The following is a 23,604-nucleotide window of genomic DNA, read 5'->3' on the forward strand; positions in this document are numbered from 1 at the left end:
ACTGATTTTCTGTCTCTCCACATATTTGCAAGTCTGCTGACGTACCCTCTCATGTACCCTTCCAGGCCCCTTTACTCTAGTGGTCATTGTCACTGTGTTTCCTAGGGATGTGCTGTTTTGCATAGTATGTGCGTCAGATGATGGACATTGCTCCCTGGTGGCTACCTGTGTATATGCACCAGTCAGCCCCCTTCCAACAGAAAGATAACCCCATGCATATGTTAGATAGATTGTTAGCTTCCAGGTCATCATAGGTCTCTTCTTGAAGATGTCACACCATGAATTACTTAAGATCTACGAACCACTGCGGGACTTCAACTCAGAAAACATGACAGGGGATATAAGTATGTTTTAATGCTTTCAAATTACAGAAAGATAGTGTAAACCTTATTCTTCAGGCAAGCTTTTGGTGATGAAGAGGGATTAATTTCCAGTTAGTAATTAAGGAATACCACCTTCCTTCAGTCTTCCATTTAACATCAGGATTTTTATACATGAAGTCTTTTGATAATGTTGTCTATGCCTCTACTAAGTTGGTGCTTCAACTAAGTTTGAGTAAGGCCATTGTTTGTATGTGATACAATCTATTGACTTATTGATATCAATTGGAAGATTTCTTTGTTTTTATTATGTATGTTTCTTGTACCCGGCCAAAAATGTTGGCTTGCAAATGTAATTTTTTTTTCATATAAATAAAAAAGAAGGCAATTCTTGATTAGGAAATCTACTTTTTAAGATTTTAATATATATGCGGACATGTTTGTCTATAAACATTTGCTCAGAACTAACTGCATACCCTGTAATGGTTTTGTCCATTAAACTGACCTAGACAGAACCATCGTATCCTCTAATACCAACCTTCCATCCTTCTAAATATGCTCACTACTGAGTGGACTTCATAGCACTCACCGGTTTGGTTACTAAACTCTTCTTTGGAGCAGGGGATGCAGTCAAAGCAGCAGGCAGGTTGCCCTTCCAGAATGGCCTTCTGGAACCCAGGACCACAGCTCTCACTGCAGACAGAGACAGGAGCCTTAACGGAGAGAAATGTGGAGGGGAACAGAGCAAATTTGTCTATTAATAAACAAACAAGAGTCTCTCTATTTCAGGCAAGAGAGGTGCATAAGATAAGGCACACTGAGAAAAGTGAAAAAAAATTAAAACTGGAAAAGTGATCTGAGGGGAAAGAAACAGCAGAGAAAAAGACTACTAAAATGATAAACTCTACAAAGAGGGGCTTAAGACATGCAAAATGGATGTGCTGGAGGAAAGAGGGCTTATGCTAGAAACATCAAATATTTGTCAGGCTTCAATAGTACAGGATGGTGAAATGTTGCATAGAAAAAGAGCTTCAAGATTAATCTCCCTCCTTTGTGTGTGGCAACCCTCCCGCTTTCATTGGCTGAGTATTGCAATCTGATGTTTTAGGATGTTTATACTCGGGTACCATGGAATGTTTCACACGGAGGGGGGGGGGGGTAGTAAAGAGGAACACCCTCCTTCCAGTTGGGGCACCTAACCAGGACTAAAAGGGATTAAAACCCACCCGAACATCCCTCAGGGGTAGAGGGGGAAGGCAGAGGTATAATAACAAGTAATCATAAGATAACACAAGTATTGTAGGGTAGATTTTCAAAGACGAGCGCGTGTATCTATCTGCGTGTGGTTCCTGGCACATAAATGCGGCGATTTTATAATATGCACGCACATGTGCAGGCGGGTTCTGACTCACATGTCCAAGGAGGGATTTTAGTTAAAATTGCATGAAGACTAGATCGGGCCTACACCTTTCCTATCCCCCTACCTTACCTTCCTCTCTTTTCCCCTCACCTCCTCAATCCCTAAACCCACCCTAACTAACCTCTTTTTATTTGCAAACTTACCTGCTCCTTCAAGCAGCAGTAAGTTCCGCATGCCAGACGGAGTGTGCTTCTCCGGACCGGGCCTCATGGCCTCGGTCCCAGGTGGTCTCCGCCCCACCCTGCCTCCAGCCCACCCCTTTCACAAAGCCCGACACTTCTCTGCATATTGGGAGATACACTCGTGGCTGGACTGTTGTGAAAATGCACTCTGTGCTCGCACACGGCCCGGCCACGCAAGTACCTCCCGGTATTTGCGTGCACCGGGTTATTAGAATTTGGTCTTTGTGAATAACATTTAAAATTGAATGTGTTGGAGTCAATTATTAATTAATATATCATATAAATCATGTGTTTCAAACAAGTACTTGTTTGAAACACATGATTTCACATGATTTTCAAACAAGTACTTGTTGAAACACATGAAACTCCCTAGGCATGAACATGGCCGATTCCCCCACATTTAAATGGCCAGTGGTGCAATCTGATGTTTTAGGATGTTTATACTTGGGTACCATGGAATGTTTCACACGGGGGAGGGGGGCAGAAGTACTTCTGTTTTTTCTTTTTTTAGCAAACAATAATTTTTTCTAATCAAATTCAATGCCCACATTATAATAAATTCTATAACTTTCTCCTTTTTTTCCTAGATCCTACTATTCCAAGAACATAGAGCAAAGAAATCCAGAGTTCCTGTATTCTCTGCAATTGTATTCTATGCAATTGTAACTATTGATTCTTTTAGGTCTGTTTCATAAATGAAACCATAAAAATTGATTCTCTGTATCTTTCTTTCCTTTTATGTTTCCCTAGATCACGTGTGAGAATGTACTCCTCCTTCAGAAGTGTTGCGTTCAGAGGACCACAGGCCCATCCCGCAGCCCACCACCTTTATCTGATAGCTGGGCCCGGCTGTGTGGCCTCCCGACACCACATCTCCCTGCTGTTCCCGGTGGTCCCTGCACAGCGTCCTCTTCTGAGTGTGGCAGAAAACCAAGCCGCACCACTCCAGCTGGCCTCTCTTTGGTGCAGTACAACACCGCTGGAACATTGGGCTCTGGATCGCCTTTAAAGGAACCCTCCTCTCCTGCCTCCCTAGGCATGAACATGGCCGATTCCCCCACATTTAAATGGCCAGTGGTGGGAATGGGCAGGAGGCACACTCTGATGGCATCACAGGCTGGTCCATATATAAGTTTGCTTCAGACGCTCCTTCTGTGCTTGGCAATAGGTTGACTCCTCCTGGAGAAGTTCTTTGCCAGTGTTCCTGAATCCTGTTCCTGTTCCTGTCTCTGCTGTTGTTTCTGTCCCTGTGACTCCATCCATGTTCCTGCAGTCTGGGTTGTGTCTTGACCTCCTCTTCTGTTGACATTCTTCCTCCTGTCTGTCTTCTGCATCTCCTCCTGTTCCTGTGGCCCCCTCACCTTCCTCCTCTTCATCTTCTCCCTCAGTTTGGTCTTCTGGCTTTGACTTTGGACTGGACCGCAACACTACTTGACCTCCACCTGCCACTGACCACAGCCTGTACCTCATCTTCGATTGAACTGCCTGCCCCCGACCTATGCCTTGTCCAGACTCCGCTGCCTATCACCAGACCTGAATGTGGCTTGATCCGACTACAAGGCCTGCTATGCTGGCCTGCCTCATCTACCAAGCTTTGCCTCTTCATCTCCACAGATGCCCATGCCTAAGTCCAGCCTGCCTCAGCTACCAAGGGCTCAACCTAAGGGAAATGAGGGCTGGCATTGGTGAAGCTCCAGTTGGGCTTCTGCTCCGACCAGGTCCACCTACCACGGTGGGGACCTGCAAGTCTCCTCTCTGCAGGTTGTGCCAACCCCGCCTCAGTCTAAGTGTCCCTTCCACAACAAGAAGCCTTCCTGGGTAAATATGTTTTGTTTGTTTTCTCTTTAGGTATTTTCTTTTTCTGTTCATTCTGATGTGTTCTCTCTTGTCTCTAATAAACAGGCCTGTCTTTCTTTTAGGCTGGTATGTACACACGTAACTTTATTTTTCCTTTTTCATCTGCCCTCTCAGCCAATCAGTGTTTTCTTCTGGGTTAAGCTCACCCCTTTCCTCTCCCTAGCCCCAGTCCTTTGTTGACATCCATCTTATCCCTGGCCATGCTCTGCCCCTTTTGCTCCCTTTTTGATTACATCACTTTCAAATTCACCCTATGTCTGGCCTTTGTGGATGACACAGATTGGAACCAATTATATATTTTTCAAGTTGGCAGAGAGTGCTTGTAGATAGTAAATAATGTGCCTTCAAGATGGCAGCTGTTGAGGAGGGGACAGAAATGACATCATGACTGTGCATGCACAGTATAAACAAAACAAAGCGCATTTCAATCATAATGCTGTGAACCATGCTGCAGGCAGCCATCTTGGAATGACATCACAGCCATGACATCATCCCTGCACATGCTCAGACTTGTTTGTTTACTAGGTGAGAGTACAGAGGGCAGACATGTTGGAAGGAATGAGCATGCTCAGTAAGCAGCCGTGGGATTTGGAAGGATAGTCTATATCAATAATCAATTTCCTTCTGTTTTCTGTCATTAAAATAATAAAAAAGAAAATCCTTTTGTTTCTTTTTGCCACAAGCCATACTTTTTTATGCCAGTGTTTTCTTTTGTTTTTACTAATTTCCACTCCTTCCTTTGAACTCAGACTGCTTGAGAAAAGAGAAGAGACCATTTTCTTAAAAATAAAACATCTCATCTAAGGTTATAATTTCATCTCAGCAGGGAATTTCTGTAGCTGAGAGAAAAGTGACTACTCCCACCCACCCCTCACCCTGCCTCCCCCTGTACTACCTGCAGTTAGCACAGAACAGAGAGAAAGGAAAATGCATTTCATCACTCTCCCTTATTTATTTTTAAAATGTTTAAAATCTATAATTCTATAAATAAGTAGAATCAAGACCATATTATTTTGTGAGAAGCAAGCAAGAAAAGAGCCTGTTTTATTTGTAAAAAGCAAAGAGGCTGTTTTTATCAGTAAGTTCTAAATTAATTTAGTTTTTTTTCTTAGACATTCCAGAATCCCCTCCTCCTTGCAACCTTTCTCGGTCTTCCACTAGAGCACCATTGCTTTTATTCAGGGTCAGAGTATTGTTTTGATGGCTGGAGCACAGCACACTGTGCACAAGGATAGAGAGAAAATATATTTTTTAAAAGCAGCACTGATTTTCAAAGTTAGTGAAACATTTTATTAGCTGTCAAAAAAGGAAAAGAAAATCAGAGACCATATACAGGGACCTCCACAGGCAGCCATCATGGAATGTATGAGGAATCTTAGGAAAACAAGATGCATCCTGGGTAATTACCAGGAAGCCCACCATAAGACCCCCCTGCTTTTTGCCATCCAGAGGCCAGAAGTAGTACTGCACCCCCAACCACACACCACCACTCCTTCCTTTTTATTTATTAAGAACATAAGAACATAAGAAATTGCCATGCTGGGTCAGACCAAGTGTCCATCAAGCCCAGCATCCTGTTTCCAACAGAGGACAAACCAGGCCACAAGAACCTGGCAATTACCCAAACAGCTAAAAGATCCCATGCTACTGATGCAATTAATAGCAGTGGCTATTCCCTAAGTAAACTTGATTAATAAACAGTTAATGGACTTCTCTTCCAAGAACTTATCCAAACCTTTTTTGAACCCAGCTACACTAACTGCACTAACCACGTCCTCTGGCAACAAATTCCAGAGATTTATTGTGCGTTGAGTGAAAAGAATTTTCTCCGATTAGTCTTAAATGTGCTACTTCTAACTTCATGGAATGCCCCTAGTCCTTCTATTATTCGAAAGTGTAAATAACCGAGTCACATCTACTCGTTCAAGACCTCTCATGATCTTAAAGACCTCTATCATATCCCCCCTCAGCCGTCTCTTCTCCAAGCTGAACAGCTCTAACCTCTTCAGCCTTTCCTCATAGGGGAGCTGTTCCATCCCCTTTATCATTTTGGTTGCCTTTCTCTGTACCTTCTCTATCACAACTATATCTTTTTGAGATGCGGCGACCAGAATTGTACGCAGTATTCCAGGTGCGGTCTCACCATGGAGCGATACAGAGGCATTATGACATTTTCTGTTCTATTAACCATTCCCTTCCTAATAATTCCTAACATTCTGTTGCTTTTTTGACTGCTGCAGCACACTGAGCCGATGATTTCAATGTATTATCTACTATGACGCCTAGATCTCTTTCTTGGGTGGTAGCTCCTAATATGTTTTATTTTTGTTTTAAATATGAACATAGGCAAACTTGTGAAAATAAGGGGGGAGGGGGATATGTGATATTACAGCACATTTTAGCCTATGTTTTAAAAAGTAGAGATATACAAGAAGTTGTTAAACATCTTTATTATAATCCTGGGGCTGTAGGAATTTGGGGGTTGTGACAGGACTTTATCAGGCCATTAGGAAATGTTGTAAAGGTGTGAATAGAAAGCAAGTCAAGAATGGCTCAGGGAACAAGACATTTACACTTTACACAAACCAGGCAGAGTGCATTTTAAATGAAACAAAACAATCATCTTAGACATAGACAATCAATGGCAGGTGGATTTAGTGGATATATAATCTTTAGGCATTCACAATGATGGCTCCAAATATATATTACTGGTCATAGAATTCCTGTTGAATAACACAAGGGCTATGAGTCTAAAATAAAAGACCGGACGTGAGGTGACAAATTAATTTAAAATGATATTTAGCCTTAGACGATTACCGCAAAACATACAGACTGACAGGGGCAAAGAGTTTTAAACAGCTTGCTGAAAGATGTGTTAAAAAGCGAAAGGGTGTATCATTTTGTGACCAACAGCAATGTTAATGCCTCTGTGATGGAGAGGTTTAGCAGAAATTTAAAGACTAAAATATGGAAATACTTTAGCACACAATACTTTTTGCTATAGGGATGTACTGGAGACATTTGTGAGCGACTATAACCATAGTTACCACAGACGTATGCGGGGCTGCCCAGTTGATGTGATGCCTTTGAACTCTCTACAGACCTGGAAAACCTTCATTGGAGCCAAACTGAAGTTGAATCCAAAAAGAATCATTTGGACGTAAGACTGTCCAAAATGTAAGGAAATTTTGAAAATGGGTATGAGCAAAAATGAGCTGATGAGATATTTATAATAATGGATGTTTTGAACAGGGGTCAGCGCATGGTGTACAAGATTCAATATTATGACAGAGAAACCATACAAGGGTCCTTTTACCCCAGAAAAGTATTTAAAGTCATCACAATCAAGAAAGGGTGTACTGTATCATAAGATTTTGGAAGTAAAAGGAAGGAGTATGAACGAGTGGTGCTTAGTTGGGGTGTGTGCATTCGTTTTTGATGTATTGGCAATCCGCAACGTATATGTCCCTATTTGTTGTATTCATGGGGAAGTGAAACGTATTGCGACTCCCCACGAATATAACGTATCATCTGTTTCATCCGTTTGGCAGCGTGCACTTTTTTTCGCCGCCATTTGCAATCGGAGGACGCCATTTGGGTGTATCCAGAGCCAAAAACCAGCCCTTTCCTTTGAGTCATCAGTGACCTCACAGCCCTGTCAGAGTGGGTCAGACAGGTTGGCACGGATACCGGAATGCAGCGTATCAGTGATAACATTTTGTGAAATGCACTGAATGCAGCCAATCGCACTGTCATTCAGTGCTCAGTGACGATTTTCTGATGACCCAGCACTATATATACTTAAGCACGTGGCATGCCATGCACTTTCTTTGCAGGGGTGGTGTGGGGAGGTGGTCTCTGCAGAAGGAGGCTGCACTCAGAGCTAGTCTAAGTTCAGAAATTTGTATTGAAATGAATTGCTAGCTAGGCTAGTTACTCAAGAGAAAAATATATTTATTCTTTATTTGACTGGAGTGCCTGTGCCAGATAGCCCTGTTTGTTTTTTAAGCAGTTTATTTAGGTGATCTGAGATGGTCTCTCTATGCCAGGGAGAGAAGCTGCTAGCAGTGCCATTTAGGGATGTGAATCGTGTCCTCGATCGTCTTAACGATCGATTTCGGCTGGGAGGGGGAGGGAATCGTATTGTTGCCGTTTGGGGGGGTAAAATATCGTGAAAAATCATTAAAAATCGTTAAAAATCGAAAAAATCGAAAAAATCGAAAAACCGGCACATTAAAACCCCCTAAAACCCACCCCCGACCCTTTAAATTAAATCCCCCACCCTCCCGAACCCCCCCCCCAATAACTTAAAGTAACCTGCGGGTCCAGCGGGCGGTCCGGAACGGCAGCGGTCCGGAACGGGCTCCTGCTCCTGAATCTTGTCGTCTTCAGCCGGCGCCATTTTCCAAAATGGCGCCGAAAAATGGCGGCGGCCATAGACGAAAAAGATTGGACGGCAGGAGGGTCCTTCCGGACCCCCGCTGGACTTTTGGCAAGTCTCGTGGGGGTCAGGAGGCCCCCCACAAGCTGGCCAAAAGTTCCTGGAGGTCCAGCGGGGGTCAGGGAGCGATTTCCCACCGCGAATCGTTTTCGTACGGAAAATGGCGCCGGCAGGAGATCGACTGCAGGAGGTCGTTCAGCGAGGCGCCGGAAACCCTCGCTGAACGACCTCCTGCAGTCGATCTCCTGCCGGTTGCCATTTTCCATACGAAAACGATTCGCGGCGGGAAATCGCTCCCTGACCCCCGCTGGACCTCCAGGAACTTTTGGCCAGCTTGTGGGGGGCCTCCTGACCCCCACGAGACTTGCCAAAAGTCCAGCGGGGGTCGGGAAGGACCTCCTGCCGTCCAATCTTTTTCGTCTATGGCCGCCGCCATTTTTCGGCGCCATTTTGGAAAATGGCGCCGGCTGAAGACGACAAGATTCAGGAGCAGGAGCCCGTTCCGGACCGCTGCCGTCCGGACCGCCGCTGGACCCGCAGGTTATTTAAGTTATTGGGGGGGGGGGGTTCGGGAGAGTGGGGGATTTAATTTAAAGGGTCGGGGGTGGGTTTTAGGGGGTTTTAGTGTGCCGGCTCACGATTCTAACGATTTATAACGATAAATCGTTAGAATCTGTATTGTATTGTGTTCCATAACGGTTTAAGACGATATTAAAATTATCGGACGATAATTTTAATCGTCCTAAAACGATTCACATCCCTAGTGCCATTTTGTTTAATTCACCCTCTGGGCTAGGCTGCAAGCAAGCACTATTTGGGTGTTGTGGCTGGGAGAGATATATTCCATTTTTAGCTAGTTTGCTAGAATTTCCATTGGAAAATATATTTCATCAATTTTCCTGCTGTGCCAACAATTCCAGCTTTTTTAAACTGAGTTTGTTTAATTCAACTCACTCAGTCTCTCTGTGCACTGGGCTTGAGTGGGCTGGCAGTTTAGCAGACTGAACTTTATTATTGGGACAGTCTGTGCAGTGAAATCCCCAGTCTGCCTCATTTGTGCTTACAAGGAAGCTGTGTGTGGGGGGGCACACCACACATAAGAACATAAGAAAATGCCATACTGGGTCAGACCAAGGGTCCATCAAGCCCAGCATCCTGTTTCCAACAGTGGCCAATCCAGGCCATAAGAACCTGGCAAGTACCCAAATGTTACATTAGTGCATAGCAAGGCACTGTGACAGTGGGCAGTGGGTAGTTTAACAGACTGAACATTATTATTGGGACAGTCTGTGCAGTGAAATCCCCAGTCTGCCTCTCTTGTGCTTACAAACAAGCTGTGTGTGTGTGTGTGTGCACACCACACACATTACATTAGTGTATAGCAAGGCACTGTGACAGTGGGCAGCCAGTAGGCACTAGGCAGTGACATTAAATCCATAATGTCAGGGAAAGCTAGATGTGGTTGAGTGATTGGGACTGGCAGAGGAGGCACTTCAAAAGGCACTAGTGCCAGAACCCCATTCAAGTTAAAAAGGGACCTGCTTCAATCTAAATTCTTTGGAGGGGCAGGCAGTTCCATCCAGAAAGAAAATGAAATCTGACCATGATGCATCGCCATAGCCACCACCTGTTTCTGACCCTGTAGTTTTGGAGGTGAGGGAAGGGGAGGCTGAGTCATGCCAGACAAAATGTTGACACCCAAAAGCAGCAGGGGGACAGAAGTCTCGACTAAGACTTAGTGTTGACAATGTAGCGCAGTCACTGTTTGCTTCTGATTCAGATGAAGACTCATCTTGTGTGGGATTCTCATCAGAAAAGGAAGAAGTAATAGCTGACAAAGCTTTAGGAGGATCAGTTAGTCCTGTCTTAGCCTCCACTTCAGTGCAGCAGGGGAGAGATGAAACTGATGAGGAGGAGGAAGAGCAGTCAGTGCAGGCACAGAGGGTGACTGAGGCCCCTGGCATTGCTTCTCAGGGTGCACCCACTACTTCAGCTCCAGTGCCAGCATCCACCCCCAAGGCTTTAGAGAAGGGAGAATCACAAAAGACATCTGCGATCTGGAGCCACTTTAAAGTGACGGATGACCCGCGTTTTGCTCGGTATAATTACTGAGGCAGGGCTATTAGCAGAGGCAAGCAAATGGGACATCTATCTAATTTTGGCATGACAAAGAGGCAACACCCAACAACAGTACTGCCATCTGGGGATGGTGGCAGTACCAGTCAGGGGACTCCTTCCAAGCAGCGTAAAGTGGTTCAAAAGCAGCAAAGTCAGCCCACGCCCTCATCACCTTCTAGCAGTCAGGTAGCAGGCCAGCAACCCCCTGACGTGTGGCAGAAGTGACAACCCACCATGGAGGAAATGGGGTGGAGTGCGGTAATGCTATCCCGGGGTAGGAGGCAGGCAGCCTCAAAAGTTGTAACCAGGAGCATAGGGGAAATGATTGCCCTTGATGACCAGCCCTTGCAGTTAGTGGAGAATGTGGGTTTCAAGAATTTTCTGAAGGTCGTAGTTCCAAATTACAAAGTCCCCTCCAGAACCACATTTAGCAAAAAGGTCATCCCCAGCCTGTACAAGCAGTGTCGCAGTCGCATGCAAGCGCTGCTAGCTAAGGCAGAGGGGAGTGTGCATTTCACCTGCGATATCTGGACCTCCATGAATGCTGCACACTCTTACCTCTCCCTCAGGTCAATCCTGTAAAGTGCGTCTGCGGTTTCCCCGTTCCTAACCCACTTTCTACTCACTTTCCGGCCGCGTTAACACTTCCTGCGATCCCCAATCCCTTTTAACCTACTCTTACTGCGTCCTTAAATCCCTGGGCAACCCCTTCCGCACGCGGCATGTATATTGCATGTAAACGATCGAATTAGCTATTCCCTACCATCTAGTAACGTGCACCCCGACTATCGCTTTTTTACCCTGCCGTTTTGCTGCGCGTTTAACCTGCTAACTTACCGCCTACCCTTACCCCTGCATTAGAGGCAGGGGTAAGGGTAGGCGGCAAACTTTCCCCCAGACCCTGCTCACCTGCCCTGGCTGCGTCATGGGTGCTGGTCTCCGGGGCAGCTCCAGTCCTCTCCCCTCCTCCTGAAGCAACAAAAGCGAAAAAAATTGAAAAAAAAATGCTGCAAGAGAGAGAGGGGAGAGAGGACGGGCAATCCAACGCCCTGGACTGCCAGTCCCCTCTCCCCTCCTCCCGAGGCAAGGCGCGAAAAGCAGCCTTGCTCCGGGAGGAGGGGAGAGAGGACTGGCAGTGTAAAGCGACGAAGCGTCTTACTTTTTTTGCAGCCCCCCTCCGGAGATGGACATCGCGAGGACGACCGCGGCTCCCTGCCTCCAGCTGCCCACGAAGATAGACGCCTGCACAGGCGAAAGCGGCCCCTGTTCGTGCAATTGGGCCGCTCAAAACGTGACGTCATGACGTTTGGCGTCACGGCATGTGACGTCACGCCTTGAGTGGCCCAATTGCACGAACAGGGGCCGCTTTCACCTGTGCAGGCGTCCATTTTCGCGGGCAGCTGTGGTCGTCCTCGCCGATGTCCGTCTCCGGAGGGGGGCTGCAAAAAAAGTAAGTCGCTTCGTCACTTTACACTGCCAGTCCTCTCTCCCCTCCTCCAGGAGCAAGGCTGCTTTTCGCGCCTTGCCTCGGGAGGAGGGGAGAGGGGATTGGCAGTCCTGAGCGTAGGATTGCCCGTCCCCTCTCTCTCTTGCAACTTTTTTTTTTTGCTTGTTGCTTCGGGAGGAGGGGAGAGAGGGCTGACAATCCCGAGCGTCGGAGAACTGTCCACTTCCTGGTACCTGTCATTTCAAATGTCATTTGAAATGACATTTGAAATGACAGATACCAGCGTGTCCGTGAAGCGTTTGGCCCGCGCACCCAGGTTACTGTATAGGCGCTGTATAGCGCTCTATACAGTAAAACGGGTTGCGCGGGCCTAACGCTTCACGGACACTTCTTAGACGCAGCTTGCATTTGCAAGCTATTTACATACAGGATCGAGCGGTAGGTGAGCTGGACTGTGCGTGCGGCAACCGCGGGTGCGCCGGGCACTAACGCAGCTCTTCCTACCGCTCGTTACTGGATTGACCTGCCTGACAGAACACTGGTGGGACCTGGCTGAGGCAGGGGAAGGCTGCAGCTCTATTACTGAATAAGTATCAGGGTGGAGGTGGGCTTTACTGTACACCCACCTGACGGACCAGGCCCATACCGCAGCCAATATTATAGCATGTATCAGACAGATGCTGCAGGGCTGGCAACTACACTAGCGAGACAGGAATCCTCAGGCAGGGTTCTTTGTCAAAGACAATGGTGCAAACATGGTTAAGGCAATAAACGATGGGCACTTTAAGAACATCCGATGTTTTGCACACACTCTGCACCTGGTAGTGAAGTCAGCTCTGGGGTTGAATTCCACTGACAAAGAGACTGAATACCTGCATAGGTTAATATAGAAGTGCAGGAACATAGCAGCGCACTTCCACAGAAGTGTGAAGGCGGGGCAGGTTCTCTGACAAAAGCAGACTGATTTGGAGATGCCTCACAAGCGTCTAATTCAAGACATTGCCACCTGGTGGAATTCCACCTTTATGATGCTGGAGAGGTTAGTGGAGCTGCAAACACCCCTTCATGAACTTTCTGGTACAATGGACATAGGTGTGCAGAATCCCTTAGGGCATCATGATTGGTTAGTCATGAGTCAGCTGGTAAAAATCCTGCAGCCCTTTAAGGATATCACAGAGGAGCTGAGTTCCAGAAGTGCCACCTTGGCTGACATCATCCCTATAGTTAATTTCCTGGATGAACATTTGGAGGCCTTTAAACAGGAAGAAGGAATGACAGTTGAGGTGCTGCATTGTCTGGATGTTTTGCAGCAGCAGGTGGAAGAGAGATTAAGGCCTTTAACAGAACAGAACACATACATGCTCGCCACAGTCTGTGATCCCCTTTTGAAAGGGAAACTCGCCCTATAGTACAATTGTCTCTTATTGGTGAAGGACCTGCTGTTATCAAAAGTCCGTGAACAGGAGCGCCATAGGCAGAGACAGATTAGGCGTGAAGCAGAGGTGGAAACAGCGGGTACTTCAGAGAGCTGTGCTAGCCCAAGCAGGAGCAGCTTCAGCGACAGATAGTACCTCCTCCTCCTCCTCCACTTCAGAATGCCAAAGGCATGTTGCCCATAAAGATTCATCTGTTGTGCGATGGGCGAGAGAGAAAGCATCTGGCATGAGTGACTCTCAACCAACCCAAGCAAAGGAGACACCAGCACAGCTGTCAGTGACACGGTATCTCTCAGAGCCGACAGTGAACATGCAGACAGATTCACTAGCATATTGGGCACACAAGTCCACTGTCTGGCCACACCTAGCCAAAGTGGCTCAGTGATATCTGTCATGTCCACCAACCAGTGTGCCCAGTGAACGTGTCTTTTCAATGACAGGGGATATCATGAGCCCTCACCACTCAAGGCTGGCACCAGAGTTGATGGAAATGCTAGTGTTTTTGAAAGTAAACCTGCCTTTGCTTGGGTTTCCAAGTTTTCCCTGTGACTGTCAAGATGAATAAAAGCGATTGAAAGCCTTGCAGCAGCTTAAACTGCCTCCTATGCTCCAGATAATATAAGCACTGCAGCACATGTACCTGACCTGAAATGCTGTGCCTTACCGTCCACTGTCCAGGCCGTACATCCCTACAAGGGCCTGACCTCAAACGCTGTGCCTGTCCTTCCACTGTCCAGGCCGTATGTCCCTACAAGGGCCTGACCTCTAACGCTGTGCCTGTCCATCCACATTTGGAATGTAAGAACATAAAAAGCTGACTTAAGATGTTTGGACCTTGCATATTTCATATGCTCAATATTTTTAATAACCTTGCCAACAGTAATGTTTCAAGTACTATTGAAAACTGGTGGTAGTTGCACTCTAGTTCATCCTCTGTGTTCCCATTGTTTACAGAGGTACTGTGTAAACCACAAAGTCAACATAGGTTGATATTGTAGATTTTGACTTGAGCAGCAGTTTTCTTATTTCTGGGAGCTCTTTATGTTCCTTTGTCATCAGCTGAAGTGCATAAGTACAGTTAATAGCTTCTGGGTATTCAAAAATAATCTCCAGCTCAGTTCTTGCTTCACAAATGGCAGTCTCCATTGCTCTAAAAGCATTCTCTGTTGAATTATCTTTCAGAAATGAAAAAGATGCCATTTTCTTCTGGCAGTGAACCAGTTCAGGAAGAAGTGACAGGTCAAACCACAACATACCTGCACAAAGGAAATCCTCTATTGCTGTGCCTGCCAGTCCAGGCCTTATGTCCATAGGTGGGCTTGAATTCTGTCCTTGATTGCTGTGCCTATCCATCCAGGCCTTATGTCCCTACAAGGGTTTGTCCTCGATTGCTTTGCCTGTTCGTCCAGACCTTATGTCCCTACCTGGGATTCTCTCTGTCCTCGATTGCTGTGCCTGTTCGTCCAGGCCTTATGTCCCTACAAGGGTTTGTCCTCGATTGCTTTGCCTGTTCGTCCAGGCCTTATGTCCATACATGGGCTTGACCTCTGTCCTCGACTGCTGTGCCTGTCCGTCCAGGCCTTATGTCCCTAGGTGGGATTGACTCTGTCCTGTATTGCTGTGCCTGTTCGCCCAGGCCTTATGTCCCTACAAGGGTTTGACCTCGATTGCTTTGCCTATTCATCCAGGCCTTATGTCCATACATGGGCTTGACCTCTGTCCTCGATTGCTGTACCTGTTCGTCCAGGCCTAATGTCCCTAGGTGGGATTGACCTCTGTCCTCGACTGCTGTGCCTGTTCATCCAGGCCTTATGTCCAGTCCTAACAGCTGAACCCTCATTGCAAAGGGAAACCTCAGTCTCTGGCAATTAAAACTAGTAATCCTTCACAGCATGGATCCTTAAATAAAACAGTTTTATTTAGTTTCAGGGCAGAGAAGAGAACTTCCTCCGTCTTGCTTATGAAGTCATGATCTGTTTGCAAATGCTTAATTCCTAACAATTTGTACCATTATACACTCTAGGGGCCAATCCATTCCAAGGAGCCCTTTCCTGCTCAAAGGAACGGGAACTCTCCCAGTTGTTGCAGCCTATCTCTTACCACCTGTTGACCCATGTTCAGAGCGAGAAAAGATCTCCAGGGTACTTAGACTGTGGCAAACACAGTGAGACCATGCTCACAGTAAGACCCTGCTCCAGGTCACCATGCTTTGAAGGCTCGTGCCCCACTCTAGGGGCCAACCCATTCCAAGGAAGCCCTTTCCTGCTCAAAGAAAGGGAACTCCCCCCAGGTGTAGCCAGCCTGTATCTACCCTCTGACCCATGTTGAACCACTGTTTACATGGTAACCTCCTCTGTCTCGGCCTTGAAAACTCTCGTTTGTATATCAGCTACGTCCACCAGATTTTAAAAGACCAGCGAGAGCTCACTAGACGCCAATGGAAACACTCCACTCTAGGGGTGAACCCATTCTAGGGAGCCCTTTCCTGCACAAAGGAAAGGGAACTCTCCCCAGGTGTAGCCAGCCTGTATCTACCCTCTGCCTCTGTGCCTTGCTGCCATACACCAGATGACTCACTCAACTCCTTGTGGTGTTCTGGCCACTATCATAGTTGCTCAGTGTGTTGGTGCTAGTCTTTCTCCTTGCTATGTTGCCCCTTCATTGTGCTGTAGGATGTTGATACCACTTGTCTTGCCGCTTTGCCTGTCGTGCTGCCTTCGAGGGTTCATGCATCTGTTATTGGTGCTCTCTTTTGAAGCTGTGGTGTGTTTTTGACACTCTCGCTGCTGCTTTGCACCACTATTAAAGCACTCTTCTTGCCACTCCTAGTACTCCTTTGCCCCTTTAAGGTACCTTAGGCTATTCATGCCACTTTGGTGCCACTTTGCCACACTCTAAGTACCTTGGAGCTGTTTTGTTGTTCTGATGATTGCTCCCCAGAAGTTTCATCAAAATTGATAAGAAAACCCCAATTCTGCAGCCAAAAATAGGCTGCAAATACTTCCCCCATTGACTTTAATGGGAACCAGAAAACGAATGCACGTATCAACGTTTCGGGGGCGCCATTGGATGAATGCAATGAATTTGCCCGCCGACAAATACGAATATCGAATCGGATGAATCCGTACCCTCTGCACATCCCTAGTGCTTAGTGAAATGGCAGGGGTGGCCCAATAAAATCAACCATTTGGTCAAAGCCTCAGAGGTGAAAGAAATTTAAAGGTTCATGATGAAAAAATAAATGAAGCAGGTGTTCACATTACTTTGCTTAGCAATGCCTCTGCAAAACTTTTCCGGATAATAACAGCTCCCATTTTACGATACAACTGGGTAGACCTCTGGATCTGCAGGGACCATGGGAAGTAGGGCTTGTGGAAATACAATATCCATAATACACGTAGCATAGCATTAAACAAAACCAAACATATTTTGTTTTTCTTAACAGAAACCATGATCAGAAACTTATGCTGCAGGCATGAGTTTATCACCCTCACTTATGATAAGCGTCATGACATTCCATAAACAAACAAAACATTAATACCATAACCTTTGAAATAATGATGGATCAGAATACTCATGTCTCATTTCATTATGGAAAGGTGATCCATAAACTTCATCTGCAACCTCGGAAAGCTAAGGTTTTTTCAACATGGTCGCATTTAAAGAGACCCTGTGGACTACACAAAGTACCATGCTGCCCAGGCAGGATGCAGGCTTCAGGGGTATCAAGGAGTACATGTCATGTACGGTATGGGGTTAGGCGGTGTATTACATAGTCTCTTTAGAAAAACAATGCTGCTTTTGAGAAGGGGATTTGAGATTGTTAAGCCGCAAGTGAAAAGCATAGCCAAAAACATAACCCGAGATATAATGGGGCATGTGACCACATCCATTCTGAAAAAGATGAATAACGATGCCGACCGGACAGGGTCAGGGTTGGCTGTAATTTGAAGAGCCTAAAAAAAAAAAAAAGAACCAATTGACAGACACTTCTTCAGAGACCTCCCAAACCCTGTAAATGATAGAAGCATGAGGGCATCATATCTCAGAAGCATAAATGCCAGGCTATAAAGAGAATGGATGTCTCTGAGGAGAAAGATATATTTTAACTAGGGATGTGAATCGTTTTTCAACGATTAAAATTATCGTCCGATAATGTTTATATCGTCTTAAATCGTTATAGAACACGATACAATAGAAATTCTAACGATTTATCGTTAAAAATCGTTAAATCGTGTTAGTGCGCACTAACTCCCCGTTAGTGCGCACTAACTCCCCGTTAGTGCGCACTAACTCGATTTAGTGCGCACTAACTGAAAATGATACAAATAAACACTTTCCAGGTCACTGAAGGTCAGTTAGGAATGAATATGTGTTCCTATTGGCTGGCTGCCCTCTTATCTATTGATGTTACCAAGGTTACCACTGAGGTGATGGTTGGGGGGATGGGAAATGGAACTGGAAACTAACGAACACCAACAGAAAATGAAACAAAGTGTTCACACTTCCCAGGTCAGTAAAGGTCACTTAGGAATGAATATGTATGTATGTATTCCTATTGGCTGGCTGTGCTCTTATCTATTGATGTTACCAAGGCTAATACTGAGGTAATGGTTGGGGGGATGTGAAATGGAAACAGTTGGAAGCTTGACAAAAAAAGTAATGTAATGATCAGCACTCACGTGACTAGAACTTGTTTGTTTATTATTTTTGTTAGCAGGCACCTGAAATGCTAGTGCATGTTGAATTTGCCAATCACTGTGCATTTTAGAAAGGTGGTCCTGGCTGGAACTGTACACAGTTCAAATATATGTAATTGATTGTTGGTAAGTGTATTTTTTAAGTAGCCACACTGGCACAAGTATGTTTACTTTTCCTCCTACTTAACTCACTAGCTCAGCTTTGTAAGAAGGGCTTCTCTGCTTGTGTGTTGTTTTTGTTTGGTGTGAGGAGAGCAGAAACATCAGATCTTTATTCAATCTACTACAGTCATCTCTTACAGTGCCCTATCCCTATTAATACCAGGAGTGTTGTGATCTTCCTGCACACAGTGCCCTAACCCTGATACCAGTCTGAGACAGCTCCCTCCCTGCATTACTAGTGAGAGGCTGGCTTCACAGACAGGGGGGAGCTGCCTGACCCTCACTCCTGACTTCCCCCATGTCCCAGCTAGTGAATGGTGTGTGGGTGAGGGGGGGGGGGAGGATGGTGAAGTCTGAGACAGCTCCCTCCCTGCATTACTAGTGAGAGGCTGGCTTCACAGACAGGGGGGGAGCTGCCTGACCCTCACTCCTGACTTCCCCCATGTCCCAGCTAGTGAATGGTGTGTGGGTGAGGGGGGGGGGAGGATGGTGAAGTCTGAGACAGCTCCCTCCCTGCATTACTAGTGAGAGGCTGGCTTCACAGACAGGGGGGAGCTGCCTGACCCTCACTCCTGACTTCCCCCATGTCCCAGCTAGTGAATGGTGTGTGGGTGAGGGGGGGGGGAGGATGGTGAAGTCTGAGACAGCTCCCTCCCTGCATTACTAGTGAGAGGCTGGCTTCACAGACAGGGGGGAGCTGCCTGACCCTCACTCCTCCGGGGTATTGTGATCTTCCTGCACACAGTGCCCTATCCCTGATACCAGGGGTGTTGTGATCTTCCTGCATGCAGTGCCCTATCCCTATTAATACCAGGAGTGTTGTGATCTTCCTGCATGCAGTGCCCTATCCCTATTAATACCAGGAGTGTTGTGATCTTCCTGCATGCAGTGCCCTATCCCTGATACCGGGATGTGTGCAAGAAGATCACAACACCCCCGGTATCAGGAATAGGGCACTGTGTGCAGGAAGATCACAACACCCCCAGTATCAGGAATAGGGCACTGTGTGCAGGAAGATCACAACACCCCTGGTATTAGGGATAGGGCACTGTGTGCAGGAAGATCACAACACTCCTGGTATTAATAGGGATAGGGCACTGTGTGCAGGAAGATCACAATACCCCTGGTATCAGGGTTAGGGCACAAGTTCTAGTCACATTGACTGATCACATTACTTGTTTTGTCAAGCTACCAACTGTTTCCATTTCCCATCCCCCATATACTGTCAGTAGGAAGCTTGGTAACATGAATAAATAAGAGGGCAGCCAATAGGAATACATATTCATTCCTAAACTGACCTTAACTGACCTGAAAAGTGTCAAATTGTATCATTTTCAGTTAGTGCGCACTAACTCCCAGTTAGTGCGCACTAATCGGAAAAAAACGATTTTTAACGATTTTTTAACTAAGAAATCGTGCCTAAGACGATTTTCTTGCCCTGCCACACGATTTCTATCGTTAAGACGATATGGAAAACGATTCACATCCCTAATTTTAACAAAGCGCCATGGCATTGGTGCACCAAGGGTCAGAAGATTGACATTAAATCAGAGTTGGACCTATTTCAATTGTCACCCACTCAAACCAGTATTGAAAAATGCATTTATGAACAATTGAGGCTTCTCTGTTTCCTCTGCTCATATTTTATTTCTCCTTTTTTATTTCTTTTATTTACAAAGTGTATTATTGTTTTATTGTAAGTATTGTTTTTTTATATCTCTTATTTATACAACGCACTTAATAATTTTAATGTAATTTTGCAATTCTATTGATTCTATCTGTTTTTATTATATTATTTTTGAAAACTGTTATGATTGGTCACAGAATGAAGGTATATAAATATAATAAATAAATAAATAAATAAATACCCCTGGTATCGGCTCTATCGGTAACCGCTAGGGATGTGCAGAGCAAAAGTTTAAGTTCATATGTCCATATGTCCAAAGGGGGTCCCATTTGCGGTCAATATGGACATAAACAGAATTCAATGAGCTGAGTATATGTCCATATAAAAATTTAAACCCCTCACCCTCCTTAATCCCCCCCCCCCAAGACTTACCACAACTCCCTGGTGGTCCAGCGGGGTCAGGACGCCATTTCTGACCAACTTTGCAAGGAGCACGTGACGTCGGCGTCACGTGATTCCCCGCGAGTTCCCTCCGGCACCCTCGTTCGGCCCAAAAGGAACTTTTGGCCAGCTTGGGGGGGCCTCCTGACACCCCCAAGCTGGCCAAAAGTTCCTTTTGGCCGAACGAGGGTGCCGGAGGGAACTCGCGGGGAATCACGTGACGCCGCGTCACTGCGACGTGGCGCCGACGTCACGTGATTCCCCGCGGGGTCGCTTCCGGGATCCTCGTTCGGCCCAAAAGGAACTTTTGGCCAGCTTGGGGGTGTCAGGAGGCCCCCCCAAGCTGGCCAAAAGTTCCTTTTGGGCCGAACGAGGATCCCGGAAGCGACCCCGCAGGGAATCACGTGACGTCGGCGTGACGCGGCGTCACGTGATTCCCCGCGAGTTCCCTCCGGCACCCTCGTTCGGCCCAAAAGGAACTTTTGGCCAGCTTGGGGGGGCCTCCTGACCCCCCCAAGCTGGCCAAAAGTTCCTTTTGGGCCGAACGAGCGTTCCGGCACGAACCCGCGGGGAATCACATGACGCCGTGTCACTCCGACGTGGCGCCGACGTCACGTGCTCCTCGGAAAGGCTTTCAGAAATGGCGTCCTCACTCCTCGCTGGATCACCAGGGAGTTGTGGTAAGTCTTTGGGGGGGATTAAGGAAGGTGAGGGGTTTAAATTTTTATTTTGGATCAACAATCGCGATTTCTAACTTATTCAACATAGCTATGTTGAATAAGTTGGAAATCCGATCGTTTATGTCTCATCACTTTTTTAAGTTAAAAAAAAAAAAATAGCGTTTTACATTTATGTTCAATACGAATGCACACCCCTAGTAACCGCACAATTGGACTTTTATATTACCAGCCATGGTGAAGATTTAAAGAATACGCTGCTCTATCTGACCTGTAAAATTGTGAAAGAGGATGGCTCTGATTTCGATGTGGGAGCCAAAGTAACTTTATTGATCTACCTCATGACCTCTCTTTTCAGTCAGCTTTATGTCACCCTTAGAGATCATCTCATCAACCAAAGCAACAACTGTTTCCCTTACAGTGCCCTCATAGAATTGCTTCTGAATTATAATGATATCTCCCTCAAAACACAATTTACCAGGGGCCTGTTCTATAAAGACACCAAGGAGGTGACTTTATAGAGGTGACAGAATGGGAAAGGCATAACACTGGTTTTAATGAAAGGTGTTATTATACAATTGGTAGCTGGAAGATGGATGTTACGCCTGTCGGTCGCAGATGGCTGCAACCACTGATGCTCACCTCTTTTGTCACTACTTTGTCTTCTCTTGGAGGAATGGCGGCCTCTGCCAGTCACTGCCGACCTAACCAGCGTTCCCGGGATGGCGTTAGTGCTGCCGACTGCCATCTTGCTTCAGGGATTACTTAGTCACGTGCGCGCGCACAAGCCTCTCTTGTACACGTCATGGCGGGAACCTTGGGGGCGTCCCCTATGAATGACATCATCGCTCTGCTGTATTTAAGCTGACTGGCCCGATACCCTGATGAGTTAGCAAGGACTTCCTCGTTGCTGAATCCGCTCCACTCTTGGACTTCTGGTTCCTGACCTTCACTTGGCGTGAGACGCCTTGAGTACCCACTCCTCAGGGGCTCTCCTTCATCTCTGGCTATCTGCTCCTCGGAGGGCCGTCCTGCCTTGCATTGCTACCAGTTTGGCTCCCCGGGCTTCCTGTGGAACCGTATCGTGTGAGTACTTCACTTTGTCCATCTCTTCTCCTCCTACTGTGGGATTGTCTCCGGCTTACCCCATTGACGGGCCACTACCGTGTCATCCCCTACGAGGACCACTCTGGATACCCTGCTCGCAGGGCAACACCACTTCACTATCTTGGGGTCATTACCAGGACTTCATACCTTGGACTACACCTTTACATCTGAGGATTCGGCATACCCCGCTCCGCGGGCCACTACCGGATCCATCCTTCGGAAGTACTTCTATCACCTGAGACTGGCGTACCCCACACTGTGGGCCACTACTGGAGCTTCACATCCTGAGGTATCACCTGGGGCAGACCTCCGCTCCAGATCTGTGTTTACTACATTTCCCGCTTTGCGGGCTGTGCCATTCTTCCTTTCCAATAAAGACTCTATCTATAGCCATGTCTACTGCGCACTGAGACCACGCCTACCGACGGTGAGGCCCACAGGGCTCCTCCCTGTGGGCGGAGTCACCTCTCACATCGGCCCGGGGTTCACATTCCTACAAGTTAATAACAATGGAGCTCTTGGGACAACTGCATAGTGACCTGTTTTTTCAAGAGAAACTGATGATCAACAGAGTGGATGGGAAAATTAAACTGGCATGGGCTAAACATACTTTCTGCTTAATGAGCAGCGACACCAGTGAGCATTATAAACTCCATATTTTATGCATGCTGCTCTTCATAAAGAGGGTCAAAGTATCTCATGGGGTTCACCTGGCACATGCCAAGGCACTGGTGAAGGCCACCATCAAGTATGCCATGGATAGAATGAGGCTGAAGTTATTTAGCATTCTGGGTGGGGCATGCATTACCCACCAGGAAATTCTGTTTTAGGTCAGTTGACCAAGTTCATTGTCCTGGGTTTTGTGGACAATGACACTTTCAGTGGGGCTTACAATAAAAACCCCTTTTATTTTAGGCATTATGACATCAGCTTTTTCGTGCCCTACATGGATGGTGAACAAGTACTGGGCAAAAATGTACAGCCGGACTTTGAAATTTGGGGCTGTATGAGAGAATATACAGCTGGTACTAGCCAACAAGAAGCATCTGAAAGACAGCTCTTTGCCGATCGACTGTTATGAGTTTTCCCCAGGTTACACCCTGATGGCCTTCGACCTGTCATCCAACCTGGAGTGTGCAGACCACTACTTCCTGATTAAAACAGGTAATCTGAGGGTCCAAATCCATTTTGCCAAAGGGCTGCCCTGCACTGTAGATATGATCGTATATGGTGTTTTGACAATATGATAGAAGTCAATCACAGAAGGAGCATACTCTTTGACTTCCTGTAGCAAGTTAATTGCTTTTTATCTCTCCAGCTTTGTTATTGAATTAGAATATGCATTTGTTCTTTATAGTTAAAGGAGTTATTTTAGGCACCCCGGAGTTCCGTTATTTATGTTAAGCCTGTTACTGTCATCTGTTTACTTCCTGTAAAGCCTGTTGTATGTAAAGCCTGTTGCTAATTTATTGTTTACTGTAAACCGAGGTGATGTATATTTTTACGTGCCGCGGTATATAAGAATCACTAAATAAATAAAATAAATAACATGAACACTGTGCAGGTCTACCACATGTTGAAGAGGGACCCGTACATCAAGGAAACTTTTTTAGACATACTATCCTGTGACTTGTTGTTGTTGCGCCGGAGGTGGACCCTTGAGCCAAGG

General features: G+C 46.3%; 1 pseudogene; it reads right to left on the reverse strand.

Moving 5' to 3' along the window:
• LOC115081121 overlaps window positions 1-23,604 on the reverse strand; it is a 126,117-nt pseudogene that overhangs the window by 84,042 nt on the left and 18,471 nt on the right.

This window comes from Rhinatrema bivittatum, chromosome 19 (assembly GCF_901001135.1).
Source record: "Rhinatrema bivittatum chromosome 19, aRhiBiv1.1, whole genome shotgun sequence".
In the NCBI taxonomy this organism is placed as follows: Eukaryota; Metazoa; Chordata; class Amphibia; order Gymnophiona; family Rhinatrematidae; genus Rhinatrema; species Rhinatrema bivittatum.